A 26606-nucleotide genomic window follows, 5' to 3' on the forward strand; every position below is an offset into this window, starting at 1 on the left:
AGTTCAGCATTTAAAAGAAGTTTTATCACAAAACAAACTTGTAATTGGCCTGTAAATTTGTTGCTTTGGTATTTCATCATGGATGAAGCACTAAGCTTCCTGTGAACATTAAAAATTGCAAGTATTTTAACCGAGGAGACAGTTGGCATGGAAACTGTTCATTGGGAGGTCAATATTATAGCTTAAAAAAAAAGGAGTCTGTTTTTCCCAGAATTGTTGATGTAAAATATGGTTATTTTTAATTTTGTAAGTAACCAAAAGGAAAGTAAACAACCCGAGTGAATGTTGGTTTCAGGTAAACACAAAAATACAGATATCTGAAAAACCTTTTTGACAGATAAAAATCGTGGCAGTTGATGGGAAGCAATTACTTATATAAATGATATTGTATATGATATATATGCGCATTTCATTTACTCTGAATGGAATTATGTCATTTTTCAGTTTTCCATTAAAAGAATCTGATGTTTAATTACAGCCTTAATACTCTCTGTATAAGATTTTTATGAACATCATTAGAGACATTTAATGGGAAATGGAGATTGCCATTGTCCTTACAGTAAGCAATCATATGAAGTGTGCCTTTTTGTGGAGAGCACATTGTAAGGAAAAAAAAAAAGAAAGTTTAGTTTATGAATATACATTTGCATGTGCTTTTTTTGCAATACACACATTTTTTTAATTATTGAGAAAAAACATATTGTTTTGATTATGAAAAATGTGACTCATGATTATTCATGTACGTATTATTGTTGAAATGGAGACAAACTGCACATTTCGCCGGGAACTTTGTCGTATTTTTTTTCGCCGCTGAAATCACAGAAGAAGTGAAAATGTAGACGTTAATTGAAGAATTCAAACCTCGCCTCTATCATTTCCTACACGTCTTCCTACTTTCTTCCATTATATATACCTCTCTAGGTCTCTCTAGGTCACATGTGTCAAACTGGTGGCCCTCCAATCGATTACATGCGGCTAAATGTATTTGTCGGCAATATTTTCATAATAGTAATAAGAAATTTGGTTGTAATCATTACTTTATTAAATGTGTTACACTCAACATGAAATTACATATATTTAAGCTGTTTTAATCACAATTATCCTCGTCATTATTTGCTAAATTTCCAATTTAATTCTCTGTTTTTGTGCATCATAAATATGTTTTTATTGTGAATCATTTTATATCAAAACAAGCACTTTTACTTTGCAATTCTGTCTAATATCATAATGAATATCTTATATTGCCCACCGGCTACTAAACTGTTGTTTTTGCAATTTTTTTTTCCTCTATGTCGGCCCCCGCTTGAACAGACTAGATGCTCACTGGCCCCCAGGTCATTTGAGTTTGACACCCCTGCTCTAGGTCCAAACTTGGAAGGATCTGCCGTACTGAGGAAGGATCTTTGACCTTGCGGAACACTAAGGCCTGTTTCACACTGTAGCTGTTAGGTCGACTTTAAACGGACCAGAGTTTGTTTCCTCCGACAGTCTAGATACTTTTTTTGTGCAAGTGTGACAGAAATCTGGTGCCCCTGACTATCCTGGTGTGAATGCCTTTACATCACCTTTACATACATGCACACAAACCAGAGGGAAAGCTCCTCCTTGTGGCCGCGCGGAGTGACGTTATCCCACTCTGATGTGGACAGGCATTATCGACCTCTTGGTGTGGTGATAAAGACCCTCCATGCACGGTAGCGACTGGGCTCGGCGTCAGGAGAGAGGGTGAATGCATATTGTGATGCCACGTTTGCCTTTTTTCTCACAATAAACGTCCTGCTGCACCGGCGCAGATGTCGCCTTGTACATTAGCCGTGGTTGTGCGTCGCACATCTGCTGCGGCTCTTACAAAAGCACTCACACTTTGTTTCGGTCCAACAGCCTCTTTAGAGAAGATAAAAATCCACCTCATCCCGATCCAGTGCTTGATTTTGGACAGATATGAAGACATAAATCAAAGTGTATCACTGATGGGAATGATCTTTTTTTTTTTCATTTTATTTGTTTTATTTTATTTTTTTCAACGCTGAACTTCACATCCAGACTATTGTTGGTTAATAGGTTGCATTAAGCCCATCAAATGGTGTGGTGTGTGATAAGCAGTCTCGTGGGCCCAGTAGGGGCCTGAAAAAGCTCTTGTAATGAATGGTTGGAGCACTGCTGATGCACAGCAATCATTAACAGCCTGATAATTACTCTGGATACCTCGGTGGATTGAGAGAATGTGTGTGCGAGCGTGTGCGCGAAGCAGATAGAGCCATTTTCGATGTGTGAGGCCTCAGAGAGAAACAGATAAGCGCCCGTGTTTGTGTGTGTGGCCTAAAATTGTCCTGCTCTGGCTTTGTATTTATATTCCTGCTTAAAATTGCAAATAGGAGCATATTTCCCCTCTGCTTAGTGTGGAGGTATTTTACATCGTCTCCGGTGATGCTGCCCTTTATACAAAATGACGCCAGTCTGATTAGGGAGGAATGATGGATGAAGAAATAACATTTAAGAAAAAAAACAATCCTCACTTTTAGCACAAATTAAAACCACTCACTGGAGTCTAATTTCCCCCAGTGCGGGTGTGTGTGTCAATGATCAAGACAAATGTTTTGATTCAGTGTGTTCATTATTATACACTTGCTTTTTGTATCACTGATCAAGTGATGTCTCTATGGAAACAGCCTAAGTGACAGTGCAGCTTTACAGAAGAAGCAACAATTCTGCGTGCTTCTGTATTGTGTAATGTGATTTCCTGCTTTACTTCTTTATGATAGCACAGCTATTGTGCATCATTCTTCTGTTTTTCTTTTGTTTATATAGTTGAAGGAAAGTTCCTCACATTTGACAGCTGTTGACTGACATTTAAGAAGCTCACCATGTAGTCTACAAATCTTTTCCACAACCATAAAGGGAAAAAATAACAATTCTTTATTTACTTTCTTTATGGCTAAATTACACAGCTACATTTGGAAAGTAGCATAGAAGAGGGAATTATGACTATACTGTACCCAACCACTAGGGGGCAGATAGTTTGGCTTTAATTTGTCTTTAATTCTCTTCATCATCAAGTCATATTATTTGTACCTGTATCCTTTGACAAACATTTTACAGCACAGTAAAAAATATGCAAAACATAGTGTAGTTATTATTATAATAATAATAATAACAATAATAATAATATGATTACATTTAAAAAATATGCATTTTAAAACTACTTAAAAAGGCTAACATAAAAGTGCTCAAGGCTCCACTAATCACCACTTATAATACAATGTAAATAACTGAACCAGTGGACCAACACTCGAATAAATACATACAGCAAGAATAGAAATATCTGAATAAACATATCAATTACTACATACATAAATAACATTCATTTGTTTCACCTTCAACTTATAACTTCATTCAGAACTGTCTCTATGGTTACTGTACACACACACACACATACACATATGTATATATATATCTATATATATATATAGATATATATATATAGATAGATAGATAGATAGATAGATATAGATATATAGATAGATATAGCTATATATATATACATATAGTTAAATCGCTCTTGGATCCAGATGTGGTGACCTAAATTAACCAGACTGTCCAACCTCACAGCAACAGGTCTCCCCTGTAACCCAAGCACTCGGCACAGTGCCCCATAATTATCATAACAATGTGTAGTAAGTGTCTGAATAACACAGGGAGTGCTTAAATCAATAGGCCAAAGGCAACTGGCTGATGAGGTGTTTGGCTTTTGTAAGCGATATTATAACCCCTTTGAAATGTCGGCAGTATATAGACACTTAACCACTTAATATACAGAACTAACACAGTGTGTTTCCATAGCTTGACTTAACTGTGCATGGGAACGCAGATGTTTAATTTGACTACTTTCCTTGTCCCAATATACAAGCACTAACTGTAAATCAATTATTTAGCTTACAATTATTTATCAGCTACAGTAGGTGGCATTGCGTCTCCTTAAAGCTTGCTATTAGGCCGTGTTGACCTATTTACATTTTCGCTGGTGGCTGGTTGGTTGGTACAGCTCTGTACATCATATTCTTTTCAATCCAAACGTTCACCAGTCTGCATGGTTTTCTCTTGGTGTGCTTATTTTACTATACCCGGGTCCAAGCTTAAGGTTCGTTACTGTGGAATATGCACAGGGCACCAGTTGAACATAAAGATGCAACAGTAATTTCATTCCAAACCACATGATCCGGGTATGAAGGAGTATTAGGTTCACAGAAGAAAAAAAAAAATCCTCAAGAATAAAGTCGTAAATTAAGACTTTATTCTCATAAATTTACGACATTATTCTTGTAAATTCACTACTTTAATCTCGTCTGTGATTTTTTTTTTTTCTCAATTTGGCCAAAACACTTCATCGTAATCCGTGTGTGTTCGTCTGATGTTGGGAAATATATAAACAAAATAATTAAACAAAATAAATAAAAAGATTTTCTCCAGTGTCACGTTAACATACTGTACAGATTCCCAGTCTTAACTCAACACAAGCGTTGGCTTGCTCACAAGTTAACACAAACTTGTGTACCTACAAGTACAACTACACGTTTATAGTCTTTACCTACATTATTGACATGATTCGTCAAACTGAAGCCAAGCGAACACATCACACTTTCGCGGAAAACTCTCGCGAGAGTCTACGAGAGCGACAGTGCGAAGGGTAAACAACAACAATGGACGACAAAAGGCCCGCTGTTGCCGTTGTTAGTGCAGCCATCTGCTATGATCAATCGAAGAAGAGAAGACGAGTTGACGTTAGCATTGTTGTTGAGATATTCCTGCTACTTCCTACTGCCTTCTGCCAAAACTGAGAATCGTGGGTAAAATTGGGCACAATGGTCTTGGACTGTGTCCCCAGCTGTGTGTGTGTCAGTCTCCTACATCGGTTTCAACTTCAACAGACATTTTTTAACGCTGTGAATTTTTATGTACCGACTTAGATTGGGTTTTCTATTTATTACCGCAGAACAACTAAATCAATAGATTGTCATAGTGCACAGCAGTTTTCCCTTTTTCATTCACCTCAAGTTCAGATCAACATCACAGCAATGTTTGATCTGTCTCGACATCGGTGTTTGGCCACTGTCCAGACAGAGGGGTGTGCCACTGACTAAGAGTCCAAACAGTCCCTGCTCAGTTTAGTCTACCAAGGGGTAATTGAATAGCACAAGGCTGCAATAGAACACTGGGCTGGAGAAATGGCTGAGCTGCTGAGCTGCAGGGGGAACATGGGGATGGTTTCAGCCAGCAGCAATTAAACAGAGAAATGATGCATGAAATAGCAAGGAGGAAGGGGTGTTAGCGAAGTAAGAGTAAAAGCACGGAGACTGGGAATGAGCGTGATAAACGTCTAATCTAAAGCACAGACACACGATGGAGAAAAGAGATTAAAGAAAAAGACAAAAGGGAAGAAGAGCACTCGCTGAGATGCGATCACTAAAGTGACACACAAAAAAAAAAAGTCTGTTTTGTTTGTGTCATGTGACAACATATCAGATGAGCTGAATGAGCGGAATGTGAAAGGATATGTCACACCTGCAATCCTGCGGAACATAATGCCGCAATGAGAACATGAGGGGAAAATATGATCCGTAACTGGCATTTCTAAAAGTCTGGCACAACAACAAAAAAACAGCCACATCTCAGAACAATGGTTTAGAAACTTTTATTTTCTCTCAGATCAATATTTTCTCAAAAGCTGACCCGTCTATTTGGCAAGCAGCCTAGTGTATTGTAACAGAAACCCTTTTGTTGAGTCTGGGGGAAAAAAAGACTCAGAGCAACATGAAATTGATAGCTCAAGTTTTTAAGGCTCTGTCTGTTTGCACAGAAGCTAAGCTAGTATATACCATCACCAGATGTTTGTGTTTTTAAATTTAATTTTCATAATATCCTTTTTTTAAGGTTCCGACATCAAACTCACCAGACCAGCTAACCTAAAGCGTGACCTTCATACTGTATGCGTTAAGGAACAAATAGGGAGTTAATATAAACTCATTTAATGTGTTGTTTTCCTGTTTCATTTGTTGGTACAAATTGAATTTCAAGTCACATATGGCAACAAAAATACATGGTCCATTCTTGTTTGTGAAAATTGTAATGTTGCAAATTACTTTGCAGTGATGGGTGACCATTAGGGGCCATATCCAGATGTTAGAAACATCTGTGAAGTTGCTATAGGCAAATGTAATTAAGTAAAAGGCATAAATGTACTTTGTTTGCATATTGACCAAATTAGAGACATTGTTTTTGTGAACTTGTGTTGTTGCTTTTTTTTGTTGTGGCAACATGATAATGTATTTTAATCTCTTTTTAGGGTCATCCTTGTAGTTGAGATGGAAGAAGATTAGGAGTTAAGGTAGGTTATTACCCTTATCTAGAAATAAGCCACACTTAGTACCTTTATTTGTATTCTATTTATTCTAAATAAAGCAGTTTTGGACAGACATACAATGCATCTATTACTTACAATTCAAACCCCAGTTTGGTACAAGCCTTGGTAGATGAAAATTAACATCTGATCCTTGATTGCGGACCCTTGCAGGATGCGGAAGGAGTCAGAATGTTCCTGGTCTTTCTCAATATCAAGAAAGGATGCTCATATGGCTCACTCAGTCTTCTGCTGCTTTATCCTGCGAATCCCAGCTGACATAGGGTGAAAGGTGGGGTACATTTCAAAAATAGAACATCCATGCCCAAAGACTGTTCCTTGATGCTTCAAATTTCTACAATGGCCTGCTCCACTGATATTCTCCCAGAATGCTAGGAGGAAGTCATTCCTCATCTCCGTAGGGCACGACTTGGAAGGATGGCAGTCTCACATGTAAAGTAAGCATCCCTTTAAATTCTAGGTGGTGGGCGGGCCTTATACTTGGTGTCTATCTGAGGTTCGCATAGCAGTGTCATCATAAGAGTGATGCCGCTAACGTTGCTAAAGTGACAGTGCCATGGCTGGGTGCACTTTGTCCGACATCGGGGCAACGGGGCGAACAACCATGTACAATGCCACAGTATTCTAATTGAATACGACTCATTTCAGTTGACGCCTCCACTGCGTACGCGTGAATCAGCCATATCGAAGTATCGGCGTCAGTGAGAGACACGCGAATGAAGGAGGTGAGAGCACACAAACTGGAAGCCAGGAGTGGGATTCGGTCACCAGTGTGGAAGAGTGTCCTGATAAAGGGTTAAAACACTCGGTGATGATTGTTTTTTGAGGTGACACCATCTGCTGTGGTTCCCTCATATGCTAGCTCGAAAATACACCTCATCAGGTAAATGTCGCAGATAAACTTCGCAATAGCCTCTCATTTTACCGTGGCTGCCTGTGAGACCTTGACTAGTTTCCACACAAAACGCGCACTTATTACAGGCCCTATTGGTAATTAAGCCCCCAGTCAGCTTTCATCTCTCATTATTAAAGGTTTTAAGCCTGACCACATTTTGTGGTAATGGCTCTTGAAACAAATTAACGGTGCAAGTGCTTTCTAAAATGTCATGGTTTCCTACGTCGGGGGAAAAAAAAAGTGCGCTCGTTTCAGTTTCGCTGGAAATATTTGGAGCAGCCTGTTGCTCAGAATATTGACACTCAAAGGTTGAGTTTCAACAGATGCCAGAGGTTGGAGGAAATGCCTATGAGATGAGAAGCTTCACAAAAAGCTCCTCATCTCTCGCCTCTTCTTGCATATTTGCGCACAGGCATGTTAAAAGTTCATCCAAGCTTCTATCAGCAGCCACAGCTGGAGATCTACTGGGAGCTCTCTACACGCACAAGAGCAAGGGATTCAGGGAATTTCAACAGGGGCGAGGTTTTTAAAAGGCATAATGTGGAAACTCTTGAAGTACATTCGAATGTTGGTGACCGGAGCAATGTTCAAGACCTGGATGACTTCTGCAGGCACTGTGGCTGAGCTTGTGCCGTACATGGGGCCGAATCTGTGAGCCTGCACTGTGGAGAATTCTAAAATTGGGTCTTCAACTCTGAAAATGTTACATGGGCGAGAGGAGACTGTGGCTGTAAATCAAGTTCACACTTCCACGAGGCCAAAACCCGACCGTTCGTTTCATGTACACATACACATTCATGAATCCCAACTTTGAACCCTGACCCCGTTCAGACCTGGTATTAAAATCCACCCCGAGTGATCAGATCATGTGCAGATCAAGAGCAAGTCCAAACTATTCCCGTTATATCTTGTGAGATCAGATCCGTTCTCAGACTTAAAAACTTGTTCTTTCCCACTACCATCAGACTCCTAAACAGCTGACGGGACAGTAATTTTGCAAATGTTAAGTTGCACATTTTTGCACAATATGCACGGGTTCCATTGTTATACATTGTTTTTATTGTATTCTATTGTATATTATTACATGCTGCCTACTGCCCTTATTGTGTGTTATTTTTTTTTATTATTATTATTTAACTATATACTGTATAGTTTGTGTTTGTTTTGTTGTCTCGGCCTTCGTGTGGACATCAAAGAAAGAATTGTTCGTTGCACAGAGAAACATGTTTTCTTACTCTACACACGACAACCAACACTTTGAATCTTTTTTTTATTTACACAAATCCCTTCTCATCCTTCAACTTATATGTAGCCACCAACACAATATCAGCACTTATCTTTCGCTGTCTCTCTCTCACTCAACACACAGGAGACTCATCAAGGATGCATTTCACTGCCAGGTGTGAACATGTGATTGGACCACTGAGGACGCATGTTCATACCGAGTCTGAACGGGGCCCATCTCACACGTGTACAAGCCAAATCCAGTTTATGTGCATTTTGCCATCCGCAGCACATGTCACAGCTCCCCATTGGACAAATACTTTAAAGGAAAGTAAAACATGCAATTAAACTGAATAAAAGCTGAAATGGTATGGCGTTACAGTGGATCCATGACCTCTGTGAGCAGGAGATGTCCAGCTGCCCCCACATACCCCTCCTGCCTTCTCCTTCCTCTCCATCTAATCCTGCCAGGGGAGTTTAATTTACTGCCCAGAGTTCCCCTCACACAATTTCTTTAAAAGTACATTTTATGAGACTGCAGTTCCATTTCGTCGGGAGGCCTGTACAGTAAATCCTATTTGCGAAGCGTCACGCCCGCTCACATTAACATGACAAAAGTGCCAGTGTGCAGTCCTGTGCTCTGCTCTCGCACATATTATCACCTGCTGAAGCATTTTATAGGATGCCAGAGTGCCAACTTGTGTCCATCAGAGAGGCTGTAGTGGCCACCGCCGGGACAGAAGTGTCAACGGGACGGGAGATAAAAGCAGCTCCGCCGCACAAACAGCAGCAGAAACATAATATGAATCAATAATATCACGGCTCTATCTCCTCCAAACTATCTGCGGCTTAAATGTTGTTTTAGCAAAGTTCAGTGGGATCACAGGAGATTGAGGAGAGAGTACATTTATACAGTGCTTTTGGAATACAAGTTGCCCCAACAGAAAAAATAAGGTGATCCAGACTGTTTATTCCATTTTCATCAGCCTCAGTGTATATACACTTAAAGCTTCTGTAATGCAGAATTTGTTCAATGTCAAGTCTGTTGTAAATACAAGTTTTCAAGCTGTAAATCATCTCTGACATCTCGCACCTGCAGGCAATTACAAAGATGTTGTTTTGTTTTCTCTTCCACCAAACTTTTTCTCCACACTGAGCCTCAGCCATCCAAGTTCAGTTAAAATAAGTAACGAGATGTCATTTGACTCCTCTAAATCTTTTCATTAAAACGCCATTACCATATGCCTTTTAAACAGAATCCATGTGTGGCAAGGTGACAAGGAGCGCAAATCAAATCTGTTCAGAAGCAAACGCAGCAGTGTTTCCCATTAATTATCTAGACCCGCCATCATCTAAATTCATTGTGCCACAGTTTCATAACATCACACTCTTTTCTGTTGCTCATTGTAGAGCTCAGGCATGTGTTATCCTCTATACAGTCCACACAGACAGCCAGATCTTATAGTTTCATTTCAGTGGCAAGTGTTTGCGTGCGTGGTATATGGATTATAACGTGGGGGTGATTTTTGACCTTTTCATCAAGGTCAGTAGTCGTTTCAGGCGCAGTCGCAAATGCAATCAAGGTATCATTAACATCATTATTATTATTATTATTACGTTTAAACACATTCCTCAGCTTTTCTGAACCTAAATTTAGCATTATGACCAGAGGTAAGGGGAAAGAGCAAATTGGGAACAGTTGGGGTTTAAAGGTCCAGTGCCTAGTAAGCTGAAATAATATATTGTCTTTTAAATTGTCCATACTTAACATACTGAAGTATCCAATCAGTCGTTTGTGCTTCTGCTTGGAATAATGTTAGACAAGGTAAATAAAAACAAACTCTAAGTTAAGCCCGTGCGTTGGGAATGAAAAAAGCCATCATCAATGGAGCTCTGATACTACGATTCACCGTGGCAACGGGTAAACAAAGAGCACAGCCTCCATTTTAATCCAGTTGAGCAGAAACATTAACGCACGCCAATGACCATGACATTTATCTTCAAAAACAGGAGTGAAGAGAGGAGTCAATAAATGAACACTATTACATTTTATACAGTGTAATCCACTCATTCATCATTTAACAGACTTCATTAATGGATGATGAATGCTGCAGTCCTATCATATGTTACATTTGATTTGATATTTATTCAGCTATAACCTGACGGGGACAAACGCATGAGACAGAAACTGAAGATGAGAATACGGATCAAACTGATAAAACAAAGTTTACTTATGGACCTATAATTATAACCAGGATTCAAGATCCACTTTTTGCTGCGAGGCAACATTGCTGGCCACGATTCCACCCTGTGTCCCAAAAAAGCTTATTACATTTAAATGTTGTGATTTGAATCACTATTCTCATGAGTTATTGGCTCACAGTTTATAATATCTGCTAACACTGGAAACAGGAATGGACCATCAGTTTGTGTGAGAGAAAACATTATGTCTGTGCTTTGGATACTATGTGGATAGCTCATCCAAAATATCCATCATCATCAAAAACATGCAGATTAATGTCCAGAGGAGAAATCTAATGGTTTTCACCAAACAAAAAACATCTACCCTTGTGCAGTCTGCTGTCTGGTACTTGAAATGTCGACATGCAGAGCAACTATTCAATATAATCGATGCCCTCACATGCAAAACAATATCGGATCTTGGCCAACAAAGGTTTGGTATTATTCTCTGCACCCGATATGCAGCTTGGTTTAGCAGAAGGCAGAAGAAAAAAACATGACACGCTAAGCCAGCAATCAAAAGTTCAAAAAGTGCTGCCTGTGCAAGTTTACAATGGTAACCTTCCGATGTGTGACAGTATTTACATAAAGGATTCAGGCTTGGTTGGAATATTAATTATTGATGTGAACTGTAATGAATGATTTATAACCAAAGCCAATCAGAAGCTGCTGTCTCCCGGTGCCAGCTGAAGGATATTATATATTTATAACTCAAGGACATGCTGTCATTGTTTGGACCCGCCTACTTACTCATGGGTTACAATGGAGCAAAGCTTTTGTTTCCCCCTTCCATTGTACTTCGCCTTCAAAGAAAGTTGCTATTGGCTGTTCACCAGAAACTGTACTCAGGAGACAACTTGTAACCTTTCTTTCAAGTGCGCTCTTGTAGGGTTGTGCACATACAAATTAAGTCGGCGCTCTTTTCCTCAGGCTGCACTAGTCCTGAACCCTTTTTTCCCCGGCAAAAACAAAAAAAAATTTTTTTTCACACAATCACTGGTGACCTTTACTTCTGAGAGGTGTGGACTGTTTCTTACTACTTATATTTTCATTTTCTCGGCACATTCTAATTGAAATGTGAGTATTTTGTGGTGCAATGAGTCACGGGCACATGTGGTGGTGATAATTTGCAGTGAAGGAAAACGTTCTGATTGAGACCGCGCCAAGGATAAACACCCCCACATTGGTGAGCAAACACATATAAAGTCAGCACAGGACCGTCTACCAGTCAGAGTGCATTTCAGTGATGCGAGAGAATGCATTTAGTGGCGCGCTATCAACACTGCATTTAGAGACAAAAGTAGTTTATTTAATGTATTCTATTAAGAGAGACAGTAAAACAAGCCACTGTGTTGATGTGGGCAGGATGGAAACACATTTGCATGCAACTCAGTGACTCATTCACCCATGGGAGCCGAACAAAATGATTGGGCCAAATTGATTGTCGCTTGGAATTAACCCCACTCTGATTGGTGCTATTGTAATTTGAGGTCAGGTGGGTTACTGTAATACATGACGTACAATTGATAATTAGGAGCCTTCTGATATATGGAGAGTAAATTAATTCCTATGAATGAGTTCCCACAAAGTGCAGGTTCATAGGTGGATAATGAGGCCAGGCTCTCCTTGCAGGGAGGCTGAAGAACATACCGCACAGATGATTAACTCTAAACAAAGTCCATTAATATTTCCAAAGAATCAATTTTACAATATTCCCACAGCATAAACAGCAAAACGGTTCACAAATCAGGAAAGAAAGTGTTCAATTGCTAACACTCATTTCCTTGAGTTGGAATTAACTGTTCTAGCTGTGACTGAACTATAGTGGATTAAATGTATCATTTGACTTAGTTTCAATTTATCATAAAATAACCCCTGTAAATTCTAGCTTTTGCGATCAAAAATAAGGTGTTTCTTTATTTAAAAAAAAAAAAAAAAGTTTTGCTAGTAAGGTTGGTTTCAGGATTTATTTTGAATTAACCTGTATTTAATTCAGTTTTAATAATAATAATAAAAAAACACTCTGAAATGGCTGACACACTTCAAAATGTGGGTGTCACTGCTGGAAGGACATTTTTAAGTGGGTACTAGTTTCCATTGTACAGTGCAGGAAAAACCCATTTAAATGTGTTTGTTGTGAAAAAAAGGGAATACTGAACGATCGTCATAGGAAATCCTGCCAGATCTCAAAGGTCCCGTTTGCCTTCTATCCCTAGTGTGTGAGAAAATTCTAATCTTCAGCCAACTTCAAGTTTAATTGCTCACATATTCTTATAATCAAACCTGGTGTTCAATATACACAGCCAGAACTTAGGATACGACACAAACTAAGCCCCTTTCAAGGTTTCTCTCACTCGATACCAAGGCGCCAGGCATCTGGACATGATACACAATCTCAAGGCTTATACTAACTATATGTATCAGACCTGGCACGCTGCTCGCCAGAACCTGCGATAATGCCTCACCGTTTAGATGTCAGGCATTGTCTCAGTTCTCCTCGTATCCGAGCTGTCTTCAATAAATTCTTTCAACTTAACTCATCACTGACTCTCACCTGACAATCTCCTAGAATTTATTTATTTTTTTTCCCTGTGAGGCAACAGCCACATGCACCACCGTGTGGCCCCAGTCACTACCAATGCTGACAAAATATGACTTCAGAGGGGTTCTACAGAACTTGAGTGACAGCCAGCTGGTCACCACATGATTTTAATTGAACCAAACCACCTCAAAAAAGTAACAAATCTCCTTTGGGAAGACGAAAAGATGAATAAGAAACTATAGTTGTTCATGAGAATCAATATTTTCCACAATTAGCCAAAAGTTTAAAGCCCACATAGACCGGAAGCTCCAATTAACGCTGCGTTTGTGTGTGTGTGTATCTGCGTCATTACCTCGTTTATGAAACCCTAAAGTTTCAGAACAAACAGTTCAGCCACCGCTGAGAAAATAGTGTTGTATTGTTTTCCTGGGCTCTGCGAAGCGGATCGGCACTTCCTTAATATGATGTCGTCACCAGAAATCCTCACCACTCCTCTCACCACCATAGCGCCTCCTGGTGCGGGCACTAGGCGTACATTCAACCGCAGAAGAAGAAGAACTACTCTCGTTGTAGCTGCTGAGATGCAGAGCATCCACCGTGCCAGAGGGGGAGCTGTGTATCTGAGAGCTGGCCTATCTATTACGTCACTTCCAGGTACCTGGCCAATCACAGGACAGTGGGAAAGCTCTCATTGGCTGGCCAATCACAACACAGTCCACGTTCTGGGGGTGTGGTTTTGGTCTGAAACAGCACGGCTGACGAGAGCGTCAGTGAGGAGATATTTTGATCGGCTTGTTTGCAGCGATTAGGAGGTTTTTAACCATGAAAACAAGTTAATATATCTAAGTAGACCTCCATAACTAACATATATATGTGATACAAGCATTCTATGTCACCTTTAACCTTTTCATGGCTGGTGCTTTGGAGGTCACTTCTTCAAATTTCATCTCCAACTCTGCAAAGACTGCACTGTGGGTGCTATAATTGATAGTTGTATTGTCGAGCACTGAATGCAAACACCTGATCCTGACCCAGGTTTTAAGACAGCTGAGGACAGTAGAGACTATTTCTTTCGGCAGACCTATTTGGATTTTCAACACAATCTGCCAACTTGTTGATGTCAAACTGAGAAGCCAAGGGAAACATCTTTGTGAGTGTCCTTGTTTGAGGCATCTGTTTGTATGGAGAATACAATTCTCAGCACTTTTTTTTTTTATCCCTCCACATTTGTTTATCACCTCCTTTCACTGCCTTTGGAGCAAGGACATTTGTGACCACTGCCTCAGCTTTTGTCTTCTCTGACGGCTTCTTGGCAGTGCAGCTCGCTCGGTGTTCAGCGAGTCAGCTTAAGTGCACAGTCAGAACTGTCTTAGCTGAAGTGATGCCTCACAGCGTGATAGTTTTGTGCTAACTCAGCAGCTGTCACCTGTAAAGACAAAAGGATGCAGCTTTACCGTATAAATTACGCATATATTGTTATATATTATATAATACGAATTACTGGTAGTGTAGTTGTTTGGACTTGGCTCAATCCCATTTTACATTTTACTCTTCCACTTAGCCCTACCCCTCTGTTTTGTGCGTCCTGGTTGCTAAACACTGGGCTCACTCATACATGCCGTTTTAATGCTTGATGATGGGCAGTTAATCTGGGTAGTTATCAAAGTTGAGCAGTGCAGTGTTTCCACCGAGTAGAACGGTTCAGTTTGGTACGGTACGATTACGTATTTTTAGTACCAAAATAACCGGCCCCAACTGTTCCATATTGCGGTACCATTCCCTTGGTGTACCAGAGTAATGGTATGATACGGTACAGGTGCAGCTAGACCCAAGACAGTCGGCTGATTGGGCGAGAGACGTCTTGTTGAGACAAACGGCCGCAAACCAAGCAGAAATTTGTACTGCTCCGTTGTCATCTGTCACATCGTTGTCCGCACAACGTCGCGCTACATATCGCGCTCACGCGGCAATCAGGCAAATCGAGTAAAGGTACTGTTCTCCGTTGAAACGCCAAACCGTATACTGTACCAAACTGAACAGTAACACGAGGGAAACAGTCGGACAAAGAAACATTACCGAGCTCTGTTCACGCTGTGTAGTGTTTCATTGGCTAAAGCCTGCTGCGAGCAAATCAAAGCAATGGACCCACAATGCAGTTCGGTGACACTGCTCTTTGAAATTTCATTTTTTAAGGGGCACACTTCAAATGGAAGGTGGTACAGTGTTTTCTCAGATTAACAGAATCCAAGGAAACAACCAGATATTAGCATATTTGCACATACTGCAAGCTGTTCTACTCGTATTCCCGGGTGAGGAAGATGTTTTTTTTTCGCTTTGCTACAGACAAGTGCTTATTAATGCTTATCGCCCATGATTGATTGATTTTCGATGACGGCATGTTGAGCCTCTGACAAAACACGTCACATCTGCTTATGTGATGACATACAACAGCCTCTTGAGATGCGCGTCAAGGACAAGGAACTTTGAGTGTCTTCCCTCTGTGTCGCTGCTTCTTGCTCCCCCTTTGATTTTCTTCCCGATGCATGTTGTTTGGCGTTACATATTCTGCCATGACTAATGGAGAAAAATGATATGGTTGGCCTTGTACACGTTCTCATTCACATATCCCAGCGAGGAGAAAATAATTTCCCCCTTCCCCTCTGAAATGCTGTAATCTCTTCCCTGTTTCTGCCAGTGGACTTCACTAATATACATTGCCATATTTTGTAAATCTTGCACCACTGCCAGGCAATTTGTGGCAATGCTGACAGCAGGTCTTATTAATCTTGAGTCACGACCAATTCTCCATTTTGGCTCGAGGAACATAATATGACATAAAGGGTGAAGGGGAGCAGAGGGATTTCTTCCTTGTCAGTCTTTTAAGTCTGACTTTCTTTTCTTTTCCATAGACGTGCAAAGAATTGATTCTCAGTGATAAAGTATAAAAAAATATCTCTTTTTATATCAGTTAAAAAAAATATACCTTATAGGACGGTAAAGCTAACTTTCAAGGCTATGACTACCGTCAACAATTATATTTATCTTTACTATTGTGTGTCAATAGTATACTTGAGGACATTTATTCAGTTTTTGTTGTAGTGTTTGTTTTCTCAACCTTGGGCTTTTCATTTTTCTGGTTTTCAGTTTTGTTAGTTTCCTGTTTTACTTTGTAGTTCTTTCCATAGTGTGTGCTTGAGTGTCACTATAGTGCATCTTTTTGTTTCCATGCATTATTGATCCCTGTTTTCCATTTGTTTTTGTTCAAGTCCTCCTGTCTTGGATTGTGTTGTTATTTATTTGAGTTTATTTTGATTCATGAAATACTCTTTTTGTTCATTTTACGTCCTGCATTTGGGTCCTCACTTTTGTAAAACCTGGTATGGCATTTTGTTCACCATTGTGCACTACTGTATTTAAAGAGAAGTAAAATGAAGAGCATTGCTTGATTACAAAAAGATGTTAACGTCTTAGTTTGTTGAAGTTAGTTTTAGTGTACACATAATATGTAAAGCAAGAATTCAAAGGATTAAATAGTGCAAAACAGCTATAAGATACTTCGCATTGTTTGTTTGGACTTTTAGCTCTCCAAAGCCGTTAAAGGACAAAGAGCTTTAATTTTATTAACTCCAACTTTATTTGTTAAGCACAACAAACCACAGTGGACCAAAACAGAATAAATAAAATACATAATAAGTAAAAGGTTCAAAATGACCAAAATGATTGAAACAAGTTGATTAAACACTTGTTTCCCCACATATATCCTTAAACTTAAAATTGCACCAATATTTGTGATTTAAAAAAACCCAGGAGTATCAGAAAGATGACTGCAATTTATTTTCTATTTTACATTTTTGCCTGAAGTGGACACAGATATACCATACATATTCAGAGATGTATGATATAGCAGGAGAAGACCATGTCATTTAATTTTCAGTTGGATTTCTATGAACAGTACAAGCACTATTGTCCAGTTTCATAATTTCCTCCCTTGCCTTTTCACTAATCTTACATTTACTGTGAGGATTTAATGACTTGTTTTTAACCAAGGCATCCTGAGCCATAGCATACATAAATAAATCTATGGTACACACTCTATGTTGAAATGATGCCCACTTCACTTTGGCTTTTGCACAATAAACCCACACAAATGCTGCCGCCAGTGTATAATCCTCCCTCAAACCCACACACACACACATGCAGCACCCTGTCATTGAGGGGCATCCTTTATTTTCCTTTTCAAGGACTCCGTCCAGAGGAAAGTTCAAGAACGAAAATCAACATCTTCAAAAAGGAGTGGCATTTGCTCCATTTCTGCAATGTTACACATACACGTGTTAGCTTTCGTTGCATTTTGTCGTCCCGTGCAGCATCCAGCGAGTTGTTCGTCAGTGTTACACACCAGACGGGCCTTAGCTGCTCGTGAGAAGAAAGCATAAGGGCTGAGATGACACACTAAGACATCGTCACATCAATCTCTTTCAAGAGTCCCATTCATAAATCAATAATCTCCCATCACACAGCAAACTGCAGAGCTGCGTGTTTTTCAGCATACAGTGGAGTTCAAAGGCTTTGCATATTTGTGAGAATTATGCAAGCTACACCCTCTCATGGCTAAGCCTTAGTCTCATGATGGTGCTCGAACCTATTGTAAAGGATTCTGCCTGTAGTGGGGGGGTGGGGATTTGGAGTGGCTTTGGCACCAGCTGCTGCAGCTAGGTACCCATTGAAGAAGATCGGCTGGCCCGTTGTTGAAAAGCTAGCCAACAAGTTCTTTCTGTATTTGTTTGGACGCTCTGTGGACACGATTTGGGCCGTCGCTCCTCCGTCCTTTTCAACGAGCATGTATGTCCATGGCAACAAGATAAGCCATTGGTGACAAAATTGTGGACAGGATAGACGCAACGACGTCCTGCAAGGCAACGGCGAATTTTGCATCGGGTCAGGCCTGATGTGACATTGCAGGGCATTAATGTGCAACACTGCGTAATATTCAATTCATAACAAGTGGCAAGAGCCACATTCAGGTTTTTGTGTTTTATGTACTGTACCTATCACAATAACAATCCCAGCTGTCAGTCGCACTAGTGCCAAGTCATTATGCTCTGTATTTGCCTCCAATCACAAACATAATTCAATCAATTCGACAACATCTAATATCATATTCTATGATGAAGGTCCAAAATAGTGATGTTATAAATCACGCGGGTTCACTTTCCCATCGATTTCCATTCAAATGAAGCAGCCAGCCGCCCCCTAGTGGCTGCACAACATATTCCTATTTCCGTGGTGGTCTTCATGAGGACATATTTACTTTGACAAAATCAATCAAGTGGTCTACATAACATTTAGAATGAGATGGAAATGTGACTTTTTCTGTTGGTTTGTCAAGAGATTAATGCAGGGTGTGCTTCATTCCTGACATACTGTGTTATTACTTTTTCAAAGTGTTAAAAGGATTAAGAGACTCTGCAAACCTGAAGCTACTTCTGAACATGTTTACACTTGATTTATTATGCGCTCAACACTTCTTAATTATATTTGTCTACAAGGAACGTGGAAGTCACAAGGCTAGCGAGGCTAACTACAGCCCACACTCAAAGTGGAGGGTAACAGGGTTGCAGAGACTTAACAGTATGTCTGCTCGACATTCTGCAGGAATGAATGGATGGAGGACTTTTTACAGGGATATTGTTACAGTAAAGCAGTAACATAGGACATTGTATAGGCTGCCCTCCTTGAAAGTGTCTGATATAGCCTTCGTAAATGATTGAATTTGGCTTTTTGGCCAGTTTCGCCTCATCGTCTTTTACTGTCTATGTAATATGCCAGTCATAGTGTGTATGACGTCAATGAATTAATAAATAAAAGTTTGATTTAGTTTGAAGGATACCCATAAATGTCTTTGGATACTCATGACAGTGGGATTATACAGAGGAATTGTCAGTTGATGCAATCACAGAAATGAGTTTGGCTGCAGCTTTGCTATTGTTGAACGCAAATTCAATGAAATAAACACATTTGCATTGTAATGAGTCCAATACCTCTGATAATGCTCAACTGAAGTACCATTAGGCTTAGTATTGGCCTTCCTTTAGAAAGACTGTGTGGATTATCATGGTTTACAGAGCCGCTGTCTGCCCTCTTTCTCTGGCATATGTTATCTACAGTCACAGCTGCATGGCACCGAGTACAGAATATCCCCCATCTGCTGATCCAGCCGTGCTCTCCTTTATTTCATCCCTCTCGTTCTCCAAAGCCCACCTGATAGACCCAGCAGAGAGGCTGACCTGCTATGAACATGGCATCTCCACAGCGCTGGCAAGATTAAACCCTTCCCATTCCCGAAAGAGGCTTCGCTGTACTGATGTGCCACTGCAATCTGTGTGGACTGGCTGATGGTCACACTAGTTCCACTGCTCTGCGCCAACATTAACGGCTTTTACTGGAACTGCTGAAGACTGTATGCCAGTGCTCCCACTATCCCTAGAATGGCCATGAGGGTATTGTGCCAAAATTGCAGTTTGCCGTTTTGGAATATGCAAATAGCAGCTCTGTTGTTTAAACCAACATCTGCTGCAAATGAGCAAGACTTTAAACTCTATGATATTTACTGGATTTTTCTAATATTAACAGCTTTCAATTAGTGACCAGAAACAGACAGATGGACTGATGGCAGCAATCAAAATCCTACATTAAAAACACTCACAGAAATATTCTCTTTCTCGTGCCATTTCTGGAATTGTTCTTTGTATTTCTTTGCTTTCAGACTCATAACAATTGCCATGTAATAATTGTCAGAATATGTAAAATCCCCCTTTAAATACTAAATGTTGAACACAGCAACACAATATCATCTAGGGGATTTCAACACAATATTGCTGATTAGCAGGGCTAGGGAGGTTTCAATTCATTTTTGCATTTGTGCGCTCGTCCAACTGTAACACTTGAGCCACAGAACATACCAGAAAATATTTATTTGTTTGCTTTCATGTACTACATTAAGCCACGTTAAAAATAGAGCAACTGTCGTGTCCCATTTCGGAGACTTTAAAAAAAAAAAAAGGACTGTACAGTAAAATGTTACAAGTTAAGCAAGATAAAAGGGCTGCTATTCCTGTTTGATTAAGTAACTTTCTTTGCCACAGATAAATGTGCAGCATAGACAAAACAAAAAAAACAACTATATGTGGACTATATGTGAAGTTAAAGGGAACACAAGGGACCTATGGTGAGGAGGAAGTCATTGTGCTTTTGCCTGATTAATCAAGCTGAAGTTCAGGCTCTATAACCACCAAGATATTGTTCTATTAGCATTGTTTAACAAGAAATAAAGCGTCCAGAAAGGATGGGGGCGCAAAAGGGTCAAAATGACACAGGGGGGGGAGTGGGAAAGAGGGGCAAGGGGGAAGTTGAAGGTCCTGGGCGTCTTTTGAGAAGCCAAAGCCTTTGGGGAGCAAGTGCATACAAGGCAGCAATTATACTTGATGAAGTGCCTCCCTCCGCAGCCGCCTTCAGCATTCATTTCCCACCAGTGCGCACCACGCCAGAGACACATACATCTTCCTGTTGCAAAAGATCTCATTAACAACAACCAGTAGATGGGACATCACTTATCTTTAACAAAGATATGCATAAGTGCCCCCTTATGATTCGCTTCTCCCTCTATAGCCTCCTCTCCTTCTCTCTCTGCCTCAAACTTGAAACTGATTGTCTTTAAGACAAATCAGCTCCACTTTTCAAAATAAAGGCACATGGAGCTTAGTCCACTGAAATGGAACAACTTTTCTTACAGACAAAATGACAGAGTTTGTATTTCGGGTGGAGTGGGGATCAGTGACACTGTCATGGGTACACGCGAAGAAGAATGCTGATTTCAGTTACATACATTTCTCCTTGAAGGATATTAATACGATTAGTTGTTTCTGGCAGTGGCTGGACTCTGGCGTAGAAACTCTAGCATGCTCAATTCCACTAAAAAGGTTAATTCATTTTCTTGCAAATCACATGAACATGTGACCTTTAGGATCACAAGAGCAAGTAAAAAAAAAGAAAAAAAAGTGAGAGACCAGGCAATCGGATGACACAATCAAATGAAACACCATTCTACCCACAGTACGGTGCAGATTTTAAAAGGTGGCAGACCTGCTTAATTACAGTTTCATCCTGCAAATAGATGTACGTTATTCAGCATGTTCCAAATGGTATTAGCATGAGCCAAAAGTGAAATGTCTGCCATCACTCACAGAGTATAAGCCAAAAAAGGAAGGTGTGACGAGACAACGACTCAACGCTATACCTGTTTGTTCCGTGTGCCACTTTACACTTCCTCAGGTACCATCTTTCTTCTGAGGCCCGAACAATAAAGACATTTTCCCCATTTAGATGTCACGGACTGTCCCCTGTGGACCACTATTGTTTTTGCTGCCATTGTAGGAGATTAAGGAATCCTGGATGATACCGGTCTTGCCGAGAAGCCCGTGTATTTACAGTCTGTTTTCAAGGTAAACAAATACCTCCAGTTCTTGTAGGTAATTACACTTTTTGCTCTTATTCACACATGATGCTATTGGTTTGTGCCCCTCATTGCTCGTATGGACAGGAATATGGAGAACTAAGTAATTGTTCCATGAAATGACATTAAACATTAGTTTGTTTTTCTTGAACAAACTAATGGCACAACTTCATTTCCCCTTGTCACTAACCAGTATTCTTTTCCATCTTTTCTCCCATTCCATCCACCTCTCTTCTCTTTCGACTTCAACTACAAAGGTGCCCAGATGCCTCAAATCTCCAGCACTGATCTCCTCCAGCTAAAGGGTGACCCATGTGAGATCCCTCTCACTAATCACTGCCAGAAACCACTCTGGGCTCACAGGCCGAGAGATAAAGACAGCCGTGAGCTTTACTCAGCTTTAGCAGGCCTCAGTGGCTGTCTCTTTTGGGACTGACAAGCAAGAATGTTTCTGAGGTGAAAAATCGCCGCCGGCCAGCCTACTGCGAGCCTCCTTTCCATCTTACCAACCAAAAAGTTCCAGCACAATCAGTGAGACAAGCACAAAGGAATGTCACCTCTGAGCTGATGTAACGCAGGGTGCACAGCAGGTTAATGCGGCGCTTACTGGTCCACGTGCATAGTAATTGTTGTGTTCATCGGTTTTTAATGTTTGTTGTCATTATTATTTTTCCTCTTTCTTTTCCGCCCTTAAACCCTCAAGAGGCATTTGTGTGATAAACGACAAAACAGCAAAGGCCTAGAGAGTGAGCTTTGCATGGTTGCACAGAATCTACAATTAGCCATTTCATTAACATCCATTAACATTTCATTTTATTGTGTATATGGGAGCAACAGTAGAGCAGGTGAGAGCAGATGCTGCGTTTTCCCACTGACCCATGAATACACAAGAATGCGCTCGGGTGGCACAGCAGCTCCTGCTTATGCAAATGATGACTGAGAACCAAGTGGAGGCCATTGAGTAACTTTTGAGTAACTTTTTGAAATAGTGGAGAACATTGTCAAATTAGACCACCAAAGATCTAATCAACTAATCATATGGCAGCAAAGGAAGGGAAGTAGGGGATTTTGAATATTGCATGGATGAGTATTGCAGAAACTGTACATTATACTGGGATTGTTATGCACAACCATCCCAGGTGACATAGAGTGAAAGCAGTGTACATCCTGGAATGTACATCTACTGACTGTAGAGGTAAACACCTACTGGCAATTTAGAGTGTACAATTAGATAGTCTGCAAGTTTTTGGACCAACCTGCCCTCCAACTGAAACGTACATATAGGTCGTTTTTTCAACCCCTGAAAACGTACATATAGGTCGTTTTCTGAAAACGTGCTTGTGGGTCGTTTTTTTCAAACCCCTGAATGCGACGTAAAGGTAGTATTTTCCAACTCGAATATGCACAGATGTTACTGAGGGTAGGGTTAGGGCAAAAAACAGGGTTAGGTAGTAAAAATGAAAAAAAAAAATATTAAAAAGGTGGTATAGTAAGGGGCCGAACCATAGTCGACCGCGCTCCGGCGCAGCGCTCTCGCTACTGAGCCGACTGCCGGTACCAACAGCGGCGAAGCCACTAGATACAGCGTCTAAGGCGGAAGTGGTTGCTGTTATATATATAACCGCTAGGGGCGCATGTTTTGAAAACGTAAATATAGGTCGTAATTCCTGCATACGACCTATATGTACGTTTTATTGGAGGACAGTCTCTTTTGGACTGAGGGGAGGCGGCCAGAGAACCCATGCAAACTCCACAAAGAAAGGCCCTTGGTCGAACCCGGGATTTGAACTGCGACCTTATTGCTGCGAGGCAAAATGCTAGTCACACACACAAAGTCTATTTGATGCCAGAGGTTAGAGGAGAATAGCCACACTGGCAGGAGAAGATGGAAAGTCAACAAGTAGACTAATTATATGATCCAAGTTATGCAGAAGATCACCTGTGACTGTGCATCTTCAAACATAGTCTGGAGACCTTCAAATGAAAAGTTTCGGTAAAAACTGCAGTCATTCTATTTCACTGTTGTCAGTGTCTGAAGTTTTGGATGCAGCAAAATTGCACATTTGGATAGGTTATAGGGATAAAGGGACATGTTTATGGGAGTGTGTCTGTCTGTGTGGTGGTGTAGTGGTAGTTTCAGAGTCTCATCCCGACAGTTTGAAGACACTCATCTGCAGAGACAAGCTCAAGGATCTATTAATTTTAGTGAAAGCTTGGTCATTACAAAAGGTAAACGCTGACATTTCAGGCAGCGTGTTACTTTGACTGACTGCCTGTTAGGCGGCGTAATGCAGCGCGCAAATGTATACGTCAAGCCTCACTGAGTTAGCAGTGAACGGGGAGAGCGGATGACTCAATCTACTGGTCTTTATTTAGCAAGGTCATTCAGGACATTAGTAGGTTTGGACACGGCCACTGCATCAGCCCGTACACACTCCGACACAGACCTGCAGAACTCTTACCTCCAAAGAGCAAGATTAAAAGCCTGTCTCCATTTACACTCTATTAGTTGTGTTTGTAGGAAAAGGGACACATAAATCCACTCTTATAGCTTTTTGTCAGCCTCAAGCTTAGGGTAAAGCTCTGAAGTGACAATTTCTGATCATTGATCCTCCCCTCCACCGCCCGACAGCTTTTACAGACTGCTTGCTTTTATCGTAAAATGACCAATTGTTAAACACGGAGCTGTGAAATGGAAATCTTTAACCTGCAACTTTACCACCCCAAGAACTACAAACAATCATGGTTGTGCTTATTTGCATCTTTGAATCAGACAAAAAAAAAAAAGACTACGATCAAATAAATCGGCCTCTCTCTTAAGATGCACCAGGCCCTGTCATTTTGGAAATGCGTATGCCGTGCACTTCAGTGCCTGTGTTTTGATAAACCTTCCAATTGTCACCAACTGTGTTCAATTGGTGTATTCAGTTTCTCAGCCTCTGAGTGAACTTTGTAAGTCTGAGACACTGCAGTTTGCAAAGCAGACAGTTTTGTTTTTTCCACTGAGAACTAAAGGGTCATAGTTGGTTCCTCACAAGTGTCACCCCTTGGGGCATCTCCTCATTCTGAAGTGATTCCCCATCATCTTGCTTTGATAGGAAGGTTTTTATATCAAGCAATTGGTCTGGGCACACCCCTCATGAAGCTCACGGATCAGGGAAAACTGAATACTTTTTTTTACACAGCTAATTGGAACACGACATTGCAGCTATGGTGGCTATTGGATTAACCCAATGGCTCAGTTGGCTGATTCTGGATGGTACACTATGGACCCAACACAGACACTGCCCTTGTTATCCTGGAGGGAGAGAGAGACAGTGTCTGTGTGTGTGTATACGCTCATTCTGATGTGTGTTGCGAGCGTGGGCATGGGTTGGTGGCAGGAGGCAAGAGCCTTGCTCCAAAGTGATTTGTCTCAGCCAGAAGGTTCCCTTGTCCTTCACAGATGGTTGGGCATGCAACTCCTATTAGTGGGTAGAGGGAGAAGAGCAAAGGGAACACAGAGGTGAAGACACACCTGTGTGTCTGCTTACCAAATAAACTTTTGGGGGTGATCCATGTGGAATATTATTTACACTTGAGCACAGACAAAGACACATCATGGAATACATCCAATGCTGGATCTGGGGGAGAAGAATCCCATGACTGCTTTCATAGAATTAGCAATTTCAAACGCATTCATATGCGATTTTCGTATCCGAAGAAAAGACAAAATGTAGTTGGGCAGTCATCAAAGTGCTTTTTTTTTTTGTCTTTCTTCACTCTTCTTTCAGATACTGTATGGTGGATCCGGAAGGGTTGAAACATGTCAATTTGGCACAGTTTCCATCATGTGTTATTTATTGGGGAACAGTTGGTCACTGGTGTAAAGAGTTCAGAGAGTGTGAGGGGAAGCTCCGAGCAATTTTGTTGTGCATCTCACCTCTTTTGCACTCACTCCGATTATTTTCAGCCTTGCCCACAGCCCCCTCTGATGGAGCCCTTCAGTGTATAAATGTACAGGAAAGTCTCATAAGTCTTAATAAAAGATACGGTGAATCTATATTTAAAGGCATGAACACAACTGGATTTAGGTAGATCTATCAAAGCATTGTTATTTTACAAATGGATGACTTTAGGATATTTGAATACTGTATGAAGGCTGCACATTTGTGAGAGTTGCTTTTGCGTGTATTTTCTCTATAAATTAAGTTGTAAGAAAAACAACTGTTCACTTTATAGCATTGCTACGATTTTTATATTATTGCCATTTATTCTAAGTAAGACAAGTCACATTTTCTGAATATTTCTCCCAAGTGTTCATTATTAATGGCAGAAATGAGTGTGCTGATTGTGTTTGAGTGCATGACTCCTGTTGAGGTTTGAATTATTTTTTCATATACAATACATATTCCACTGAGGTTTGCAGTATAAAGTACTTACTAACATAATGACTCTTGGCCTATCGCACAAAAGAGGCAACGAGAAAGGAGAGAGCTCCACAGTCGAGGACCTAATTTCATTCAGAAAGTTGTATGAATCGCGAAAGCTAGGAAAGATCACTGATGACCTCACACAACCAAATGTTCCAGAAACTCTCCTTTGGGAAAATATAGAGTTTTATCAGCAACTTTTCTTGCTCTAATTTCTGCCTAAATGCAACCTCTGCTCAAAAAGACACCTGCTCCAATTCTCTGCATGAACTGAGAAACTGCTCCTCCATTTATGTGAGCACAAAGTACCAGTCAGTAAACAGCATACCACCAGAAATAAAGCCCCAATGTCATGCTTGACCTTA

This window comes from Solea senegalensis, linkage group LG3 (assembly GCF_019176455.1).
Source record: "Solea senegalensis isolate Sse05_10M linkage group LG3, IFAPA_SoseM_1, whole genome shotgun sequence".
NCBI lineage: Eukaryota > Metazoa > Chordata > Actinopteri > Pleuronectiformes > Soleidae > Solea > Solea senegalensis.